General features: G+C 47.4%; 1 protein-coding gene across 1 annotated transcript in view; it reads right to left on the reverse strand.

Moving 5' to 3' along the window:
- LOC139692789 (carboxypeptidase D-like) overlaps positions 1–9,298 on the reverse strand; it is a 201,245-nt gene extending 191,947 nt beyond the window's left edge. The window contains exon 1 of the mRNA XM_071591072.1: positions 9,225–9,298. The gene's annotated coding sequence lies outside the window, so the exon portion shown is untranslated. The remainder of the gene's footprint in view (positions 1–9,224) is intronic.
- Between the last annotated feature and the right edge of the window lie 1,594 nt (positions 9,299–10,892).

Here is a 10,892-nt window from a genome sequence, read left to right on the forward strand (position 1 = left end):
AAGGAGCTTAGACCAACAAAGTTAGACATTGAAAAAGAAAATGACGTAGAGGAAGACAGCTTAGGTCCAGGCATACTAGACAATGAGATAGAAAGGGCATTAAGGGATATGAAACTAAATAAGGCCGTGGGGGTAGATAACATTCCCGTGGAACTTTTAAAATGCTTAGGAAAATGTGGGAGGAAGAGGCTATATGGGCTGATCCGTAGTATTTATGAGGAGGGAATCTGGCCGGAAGACTTTGTGAGATCAGTTTTAGTTCCTATTCCGAAAAAGGTTAAGGCCACGTCATGTGAGGACTACAGGACAATTAGTTTGATATCCCACGCAGCTAAAGTTGTTCTCATGATCATAAACAAAAGGATAGAGAGTAGGGCAAAAGATTACTTAGGGGATGATCAGTTTGGGTTTAGGAAGGGGAGAGGTACGCGTGATGCCATTGCAGTAATGAGATTATTAATCGAGAGGAATATAGAATACAATCAGGAGGTATTTGCCTGTTTCGTAGATTTCGAAAAAGCGTTTGATAGAGTGAATTGGGAAAAACTAATGAGTATATTGCAGAAAATAGGTATAGACTGGAGGGAAAGGAGGCTAATCCGCAACCTGTACATGTCTCAGACTGCTCAGGTGCGGGTGGGAAACGGGGAGTCAGAATGGGCAGTGTTAGGACGGGGTGTAAGGCAGGGTTGCCCATTATCACCATTGCTGTTCAACCTCTATGCAGAGGAAATGTCAAAGAGGCATGGGAAGGACTCGAGGTAGGAATGAAAGTGGGCGGGGAATTCGTAAAATCAGTTAGGTTTGCTGATGACCAAGCTTTAGTTTGTCAGTCAGCCAAGGGGCTGCAAGCATTGCTGAGTGAATTGGAAATTCAGTGCGACAGGTATGGGATGAGAATCAACATTAGTAAAACAAAGGTTATGCGATTTTCTAGAAAGAAAAAGGCCAAGCTTAACATTAAAATAGGAGGGCAAAAACTAGAGCAGGTAGAACAGTTTACGTATCTCGGTAGTGTTTTGGACCAACACGGTCAAAGTAGTAGGGACGTAAGGAGAAGAATTGCGCTAGGCAAAGAGTCTTTCACCAGGAGGAGGGAGTTGATGACAGGGACTTTGAGTAAGAATGTTAAGAAAAGACTCGTAAAAACTTTGATTTGGAGCGTAGCTATGTACGGCGCGGAAACATGTTCATTGAAACAGGAGGATAGACGTAGATTGGAGGCTTTTGAAATGTGGGTGTAGAGAAGATTGGAGAAGGTGAAATGGACAGAGAAGAAAACAAATGAGGAAGTACTTGAAATGGTGGGCGAGGACAGGGGTTTGTTGGGAGCAATCCTATGGAGGCAGGAAAAGTGGATGAAGGGGGTTTTGACCGGCAGTGGGATTTTGAAGACGGTGATAGAGGGTAGAATGCTGGGCAAAAGAGGAAAGGGAAGGAAAAGGATAGGGATGTTGGACGGGATGAAGGGAGGAAGAAAGTACTCAGAGATGAAGAGGGACCTGATGTAGAGTAGGATGATGGATTTTTTTTTGTTTTGTTAGGAATAATAAAATGCATGTTTGGTAGTTGTGTCCATCCAAAAACCTACCTTAACCGGTAGATTACCTTAAAAAAAAAATATATTAAAGTGGCCACGCCCAACATCGCCAAACTTCTGAATCCGAGAGGCTGCCACTGGATTCATTTGGGATGAGAGAGAGGCGCGCGAGCAGTCCCTTTGTGGCCCCGCCATCTTGCGCATGATGCCTCGGGCGAATGCAATTCGACCAACGCCGTCCGTCGGCCTCACTCCTTAGAGGCGGGAAACGAAAGAAGCGTGGCGGAAGATGCAGTGCACGGATATCAGAAGTATGCAGGAGGCTGAAATGGCTGCGCTTTCGAGAAAAGTGTATTTGCTGTGCCAGGAAATGAGAACAATAAATCCGTGCATACAATCAAAGACACGGCAGTAAAATTACTAACTGAAACACGGAAGATTAAAGAGAGCTAATTCGGGAAAAATATAAGTTGAACGAAATAGCATAGAAGAGAGATTGAAGTAATACTATACAAAAAAAGGGAAAATGGAAGGAATATATCCTCTGTACACAGAGGAACTGTATGATAAAGATATTAGGCCCGAGGTTAGACACTCAAAGAGGATATGACGTAGATGAAGATAGCTAAGATCCACGGTTTTCGTAGGAGTGCGAGTCGATTTAAAAAACATTTATTGCCAGAATTGATACATTCGCTCAAAATTCTTCGAAGTAGCACCCTTATACATGCACACACCGCGGCCACCGGGTTTCCCACTCATCGTACGCCTTCCGGAAAGCTGTGCCGGGAATGCTGCTAAGCTCCCTCGTCACGGCCTGTTTTAACGCTTCCACCGAGCCGTGGTGACGTCATTTAGCACGGATTGGAGGGGGGGGAAGAGGAAGAAGTGTGGTGGGGCAACGTCATGGCCGAAGGGTGGGTGAGGCAGGGTGGATAACCTCTTGGCAGATCCGCGTGCGAGTTGCCTTTTGTTCTTTGTTCGAGAGCACTCGCGGCACCAACTTCGCAGACACACCTTTCTCATGCCCATGTTTTCTCTCACAATTCGATGCACACAACTTTTAGGGATGTCAAGTTCATCAGAAACCATGCAAGCACTCAATCTGCCATACCTGTCCAACAAAACCCTCAAATCTGCAACATTTTCGTCACTTTTTAGGTCGAAGGGCGTCCTGAACGTTGGACGTCTTCAACAACTTCTCTACCCTCCCAAATAACACCTCGCGGTTCTCATAAACACGCCATCTCCGATAACCCATGGCCTCATCACCATAAGCTGCCTTTGAGCATGTCATGAGTCTATTTCCCGATTTTGCTCAGTTTTATGCAAAATTTGGTGACGTAGCGCTGTTCCAATGACCGTTTCATGACGGAGCGTACCGAGGTCACGTTATAGAGGTTTCGCAAAAGAAAGATCCGCACTCCGCAAAGGCTGGAAGTCAACAGTCCACGGTGTCCAGTCTTTCTAGAGACTCCACTCCCTCGAGCCCAGCCAGGGAAACCGCCGTTTATCCGCGGAAAAATAAACCATATTTTGGGACATACCTTGCGCATACACACACTCACACAATCAAACATACATGTGTACACGTTTCTTGCTTGTCGAGACCTCGTGATTGAGGGATAAAAAACTCATCGCTGCCCCTTAAGAGATTTACTTCAGAGATTACGCGCTTTTTCGGGGAGCAGTTAACGATGTAATCATTTCGGTAACTGATGAGAGATATGTCGCGTGATATTCGTAGGCGAGAACTTTCCCCCATCCATTCCAACGCCCTCCCCTCCCCCTTCAACATCCTTCTGACGTCACGAATGCCCTCCCTCGCTCCGAAAGAATCCCTGGTCAACAGGTGACCCCCCGCGGAGAGGAGGGAGGGCAAGGCAAAGGACATCGATCGCCGCGCCTCACTTCAGTCATCCGAAGTAGGGCGGGTGGATCCCGAGGCCTCCCTCCCTCGCTCCCTGCCTCACTCAATGCCTCCATCGCTCACTCGCCGTGGGGCGCAGCGACCATTCAATCGCAGTCTTCTCTTTTGCCGAGAAAGCATAGATAATGAATGAATATTAATTCGCCAAATCTTAAAAATTAGTACGAAAAAACCACAACTGGCCCAGTATAATACTTATAGGACAAAACTTATAGAATAAAGTATCAATTATTTCTCCAGCGAACTTCCGCATCTATTTGACGGCAAGCCGACGTTTTTTGTCATTATTTCTCAATAAAAAATAGACCGTCGTTTTAAATCGAACCTCATAAATATCTTTCGCTTTCTCGGCTCATGCACTCCGTTCTGAGGAATATTAATTGGTTTTAATTTTCATTGTGCATTTATGAGAAATTTCTATTTATTTTAAATCGAAATCGATGAGCCACGTCGCACATACTTGCACACCACCTTCACTTTCACATTCTGTTCGAGAGAGAAATACAAACATGCAACATAAAAAGGGAAAATAAAAAATTTCCAAACGATCGGCACCAAATGTCATCTTCCCCGAGTCCCACCGAAGGTACATTCCTTCCTGCCTCCCAAGCCGCCGACTCCACATTTCCAGGTCAATTCCCCAAAGGTAAAGGCTGCTTCCGCGCCGCCACCGCCTGTGGTGCGGCGGGGCAAGTGCATTTCCCGGGCGAGATGATGAAATGGGAAGAAACGGATACCCGCGAGGGGGGGCAATGCTCCATTGGTTCGGGAGGGAGCAATGTTCCACCGGGTGCGGATTTTCTGTATTTGCAAGAAGATTTCGGCCAATTGTGTCATTGAAAACTACTCAGCAAGATAATAGGGAATTCCATGCATAAAAAGGGCTAGGTTATAACACCTTAAACTGTCGCTTCCCATGGGCAATCATAGATTATATTAAATCAAATGCAATGGAAGTCACATCACGTGTCATCCAAGGAGGTGCCATCTTCCGCTTGTTAATGGCTTGCGATTCTCCAACACGTTAATGGCATCAGCTCCGTGGTCACTGGTGAGATACGACTATTTGCCGACGATGCAGTGGTTTACCGCGATATCCGTGATCCTGAGGACACAGCGGCTTTGCCGGATGACCCAAACGCTATGCAACGCTGGTGCGACTCTTGGGAATTAGAATTAAACTTTAAAAAGGTGTTTGCGATTAATTTTTGGAAAACGGTCAATTCTCTCCCGAAATGTCATGCATAGACTCGATTAAATACCTAGACGACACTCACGACCTCTCCTGGATGAAACATAGGCAAGAAATACGTGGACAAGTAACAAAAAATGAGGATTTATTTGAAGAGCACTGGGTAAATTGATGAAAAGGTCAAAGAGACCAGTTATCTTTCGCTCGTTAGGCCTCATTAAGAATTGGATGCTGGTAATTGGCTCTACGAATACACTTCGTACTTCCTCATGTAATATATATTCAGACGACCTAGGTTTCAATGCGTAGCGTCATCTACATCTACATCAATACCCTGCAAGCCACCAAAAAGGTGTGTGGCAGGGGGTGCAGCACCAGGAGGAAAGGGTAAGGGATGAGGGGGTTAGGGTTTTTCAAATGGATGGGGAAAGGTAAGAGGAACCTGCAAAAAAAATATGTAAATATAATCGTAAAACCATGCGCAGTCGCTACCTTGTAGGTTAATACTTATTATGTCGAGCCGGCTCCTGGGGGATTTGGATTACAAGCATTCTGGTCTCTTATTGTTCTCGCAAAAAATTACCATTTAAACATGTCTACCTTGCAGTCAATCTCTCTAATCTCATATTCGTGATCCCTCTGCCCGTAATACGTTGGGGTTCGTATTATGTTCTCGATGTCATCGGAAAAGGACCCATCCTTAAATGTTTTTAATAAGTTTAATCTATATTGTAAACGCCGCTGCTTAAGGGAATCCGAGCCTAAATTTTCTAGCAAAGTAGTCATCATGAAACCAATGACGTCTGAATAAATGTTTCATGTGGAAATACAAAGCGTATTCTTTGAGCCATGGAGAAGCTAGATTGGTAAAACGTTGTTATGATAAACTTAGTGTTGTATCGAAAATATTAGAGCGGCTAGGCTGGGAATCACTCAAGGAGCGAAGGTCAAATTACAGATTGAAGCTCTTACATGAATTGGAAGGGAGTCTCATGAGCAGTGATTTTGAAAATGTATTATTAGCCCCATCGTACTAAATACCATAAACACGGTAATCAACCCGAAGGTCGGTTTGGTAGGAGATGGTAGAGTTCACACAGTACTAATCCTTATATGTCGTGTGAAATTCACACATCAGGGTAGGCCTTTGAGTTCCTTTTCCTGGCCCCCCTCGTACTACGGTAGGATATATCGTGTCAATAAAATTGAAGAGATCAAGTGTAGAACAGATACCTGTTGATTTAAGATGTCATTTTTCCCACGAACGATAAGGGGTCATAATAGCATAATAGTCCGACCGCGGTGGGTTAATATCAAGGTCAAAAGTTCCTGTGTGCATTCACCTCCTGCCACACACCCTAGCAGTGGTTGGCGGGGTACTAAAATTAATAAAATACTAATACATAATTTGAATTGTGTTACATATTTATTGTAACTCAAAATGAAGAAAAACTTCATTTACCATACTAAACACCAGGTGTTCAATCGCCCCTTGCGACAATTTCTAGCGTAGGCTCGCAGAAGACCCCTTAGATGTAGACATTTGCAGGTGGCTATGAAAGATTTTACATTTACCACTATCATACTTGATCATTACTACCATTACTCCCTTCCCAACTAAGCTGGAGTTCCTATGATATGAAACTCTAAGTGTTGTATATGATAGGAAATACATAATACATCGCACACGAAACACTGTCTGCAATCCTATGTACTCACGAGGGAACAATTCTGCGGATGACGAATTAAATATTTTGAAGTTGTCAGGTGTACATACACACGTACTTTAAATATCAAGAGTCAATATGAAAAGTATTCATTATAGCCGGCGCAACACCCTGACAAACTCCCGCATTGAAAACCAGCAGAGGCATGGAAACAGGGAAGTCATTCCACTACACAGAAAACGCAGTATTGGGGTTCAAAAATTCACTCCAACGCCTTCAGAGTGCGAGGAAACAAAACCGCAACAACAGAAACGTGCTCATAGCGTCATCGCCTTTTCGCATTTGATATCCACGAGATTCGCGCTAAGTTGGGATTCAGAGAACGAAAGGAGCTCGAGAATGCTGACATTGCGAAACGATTCACGACCGACAGCACACATCACACTCGTGCGGGGCAGCGGAATCACTCGGAGAGCACGACATCGGATTCACGACGCCCGGGTTGGTCAAGAATGTACAGACTTTCTTCGGACATACAAATTTCGAGTATTTACTATGACACGGCATGTATTGAGTATATGCCAGGAGTATTGTGCCATGAAATGCGGCACTCGACACAGAATGATGTGGCCTCCACATTCATACGCGCACTTTGGATGACCAACACGGAAGAGAAAGTGGAGAGGCCGCGGATGAAAAACCCAAACCCTTTGGTCCTTCGAGCACAAATTCAAATCCTGCAGGGGTAAACATTTGCACTCCTCGCGGTGAAGGTGAAGGCTAAGCCTAAGATAACACGGACAACACATTGCAAGAAATTTAGTAATGCCCACACCCGTGATCAGCAGTTGGTAGCATTCACAAATGAGTGGCAAAGGCTACATACCAGAAGTAAGAAGTATTAATAAAACCATGTGATTTTTACATCGGAAATTCGCAAATTACGGGGACATGTTTCTTTCCAAGCTCCGAAGCAAAGAGGCGTGATTGGAAAACGAAAGGAGTGACCCGGGGGATGATTTCGGTCGCAATCGAAGTGATGTCGCCTCGAGTCAATTGCGAGCTGTGTCGCCATTTGATACAAGCATTTGAGTGAATTCGCGCCACATTCAGAGAGAGAGAGAGGCAATTCCAGAATAAATCTGACGAGACTGGCTGCACCCTCGGGCGAAAGGATATATAGTATGGAGAGTAGGGAGGGTAGGCGCAGGGAGTTGAGCGCTCCGGGTCGCGTGAAGCGGCGGAGGGGAAGGCCCGGGATGGACTCGGGAAAAGACGGCTCCGGCGTCCCATTTCCCACCGCCGGGCAGTCGGGAAAGGAGGGGGAAATTAGCAGAATAGATCATGGCACTTCTGTGCCTTTCACTAATCACCCCTTGCCATACATGGTTTCTATCAAAAGTATCGGGAAAATATTCAGAAAATATATTTATTTAGGATATTGCTGGTTCAATGCCTCGGGATTCTCCAGAACACATTCCTCACGGCGTTGACACACTTTTCACGCCCGCGGCTTTTCCGCGATTCGAAGGCCCCTTGGCTGGCGGCTTCCGGATGAGAGTTTACCCCGAAGGGTACGCGCGTGGAAGATTCTTTGGCGGCACTTAGGGTCCATTGGTGGGGGTGGTCTTTGAGGGAGGGAGGATTTCACTCATGGGAATAGGGATAAGAGTCTGCTGGTGCCAAGTCGGGACTGTGAGGGGGTTGGGAAATCGTCGCGATGTCGTAGCAGAAGGTCTTCGCCAGGGAAGACACTCGACTCTGCTCTCTTGGTCGTCCGCCCAAAGACCTTCGGGAGGACGAGTTCAGCGAAGCCGATCTTTCGTATCGACGAATTGCCAGGGATATAAAAGTGTGCCCACTGTTATCTTCTCATTAGTGCAAACATACGATCTGCGATCACAGTTAACCGACACGGTCTTAATGCAATTCAGCACTTCACACACGCGTCGGGAAAAATTGTTACCGATACTTTTCATACAAACCTTGTACACCCTGGCGGTGGCTTGCAGAGTGCTATGTAAATAAAAAATAAAAAAAACTATAGTAATTCCTAAAAAAATATGTACATACATAGGCTGGCAGTCTAAAAGGGCACGAATTATGTGGCCATGACTCCATTCAACTATTTTAAACTAAGCACCAAGGCAGAAAGCGCAGCGTTTGATCGTAATAAGCTTAGCTCGATGGCCTTTGCACTCGCAATGTTATACAAATGCTAATGCATATGTGGATTCCGCTGCCTCAGCCAAGAAAAGAAGAGAAAAACTCTCGAAAAGGTTCCTCTCAATACTCGCAATGCGTAGATGGGATGCTCGCCATACTTCTCAGATTTCAGATAAACTAGATATGCAGCGGAATATAGTATACACATTCGATACGTTTTGCGCCAAATTTCAAATGAGAGGGCGGGGAGACGCCGTTGTCCGTGGGCATTTCACGGCGCCGAGGGTGGAAAGGGCAGCCCGAATGGGGGCGAAGGGCATTCGGAGGGGGCGGCAGGACACCGCCCGCGCTCAGCGACAGTGAAATCACCAAGTCCCCCTCTGAATTGGGGACTCTGAATCACTGCATTTGGAAGCGGGACAAGCGTTAGGGCGAAGGAAATTCCAGTTATCCGTATTTTATTCCCATTACCTATCGAGGATGTCGGATTACTTTCAACACGATTGGGCGAAATGAGTTCCCCTCCCGCGCCGAACAACGAGCCTTGGCGCCGGGCGCTCCTCCGAGGGTCCGGCGCGACCTCGGGCGTCATCTGGAATGCAAGTCCCACGTAACATCGTGAGGATGCCCACCGCCAGGGCACCTCATTCTCACCCAGGACCGTCCACCGAGCAAGCACTCGCAGTGCCAGCGAAGACGAATTAACATCGCCGCATAATCGAAGCATACCTTAAAGATGCCGTTCCTTTGAGAAACACGCTCGCGAATCGTAACCGCGACGCACAATGGCCACTGCACACCACAGGCGGGAGGGGGGTATGGCAGCCGACGTAGGTGGAGTCCGTCCCCCCGGGCGGAGTGCGGCCCTAGCTCAAGTCGGGTGGCGCCGTGGGCCGGCCCCCCCTGGGCGCGCCATCGCGGGGGGCCATCCCGAGAGGACACCGAACGGTGCGGAGATACGACGACTCGTGCGCCCCCGGTGGGTGAGTGAGGTCTGCACACTCCTCACGACCGACGACCCTAGAGGCGCGCAGATAGGAGCGAGGGGGGATGCCTGCAAAAGCACGCACGCACATCACGGGGGGCCCACCCTGTGAGAGGGGAAATGCCCTCCCCGCTGCCACCCGGACTAGTGCGCATGCGCCGCCCCCCCTCATCGGTATCCCCGTGCGGACGGATCGACCGGTGCGGGGGACCGACGAACGCCCCCCGCCACTGCTGGGACCCCTGCCCCCCTGCGATGCCTTTCCGCCCTCCGACTACGTCTGTGCTCGAGGAAATACTAATGAAGCGACAATATCGGCCGTCCACAATAACGCAAACGCAATGCAAACACACGAAAAAGAAAAGGCGAAAGATCTGGAAGCGTTCGCGGCGAGATCGCTTATACGGCGGGAGGGGAGAAGGGGGTGGGGGAGGGTAGGAATGGGAAGAGGGGTAATGGTTGGCGACACGAAGAGTGAGTGACGAGTGTGTGGGCCTTGAAGGGCGCAATTGAAGGCCTGCCATGATGCTTGTGGTCGTAGAAGCGATGCTCGGGAAGTGGGTCAACTGCAGCGACTAAGAAACGACTGAATTCTGGGGTAGTAGGTGGATGGACGAGTGTGGTACCTGTTGTGGTCGTTGCCAATGTTTGGACCAAAGACTTTTAGTCGGGAGACTTAAACCCCTTGTGAATCACTACGGAATGAGTGAATACCATTTGAGGTGAATAAATAGTGCGCAGTTTAGTCGGGGGATGTGGTGCCAGCATTGATCGTTGCCAGTAATTTGCAAACCGTGCGCATGGAATGTTCACCTCTGTAAATCCTCTCACGACTTCAACACGAGGGCTGTTAAGAGAGTAACTTCCGCTTTCGTGCAGTGGCGTGAGAAGTAGTGGAAGAAGGAGCCGATTAATAGTCGCTGAATTGACGCACACACACACACCGTAGGTCAGTACGCCTCGAGATGCGTTGGTTGGAAGATGGCCGCCGTCGCTCGTCGTTCGTTAATATAATAGCGAGTCAACACGAACATTACAACTGAAATTCCCGCCAAATGTGAAGTCCGTTCTGTGACAAGGTTTTTACTAATGAGGAAAACTTCTAAGCTGCTGGAATTCATGATTGGGAAATTTGTGCTCACTATGGACCAAACGTGATGAGTGACAATGAGAGTGGCGCTGGGTCAGTGTTGTCGGGGGTTGAAGAGTGAACGGTCAAGTTTTAAACTAATAGGTCAGGCTACTCCATGTTTATGTGCTCGTCTCGACGTCGAGGAACTTGAAGAGATGCCATCGTCATCGGTTGGCTGCGATCTTAAGCGCCAGAATTTTATGCCGACGGAATTTGAAAACTAGTTCAGGGACATGACCTGAATGTTTATTTCAATCTGTTTGGCGAATATGTATCAAAA

The sequence above is a fragment of the Hetaerina americana genome, unplaced genomic scaffold (genome assembly GCF_022747635.1).
Source record: "Hetaerina americana unplaced genomic scaffold, ioHetAmer1.1.p SCAF_41, whole genome shotgun sequence".
Lineage (NCBI taxonomy): Eukaryota > Metazoa > Arthropoda > Insecta > Odonata > Calopterygidae > Hetaerina > Hetaerina americana.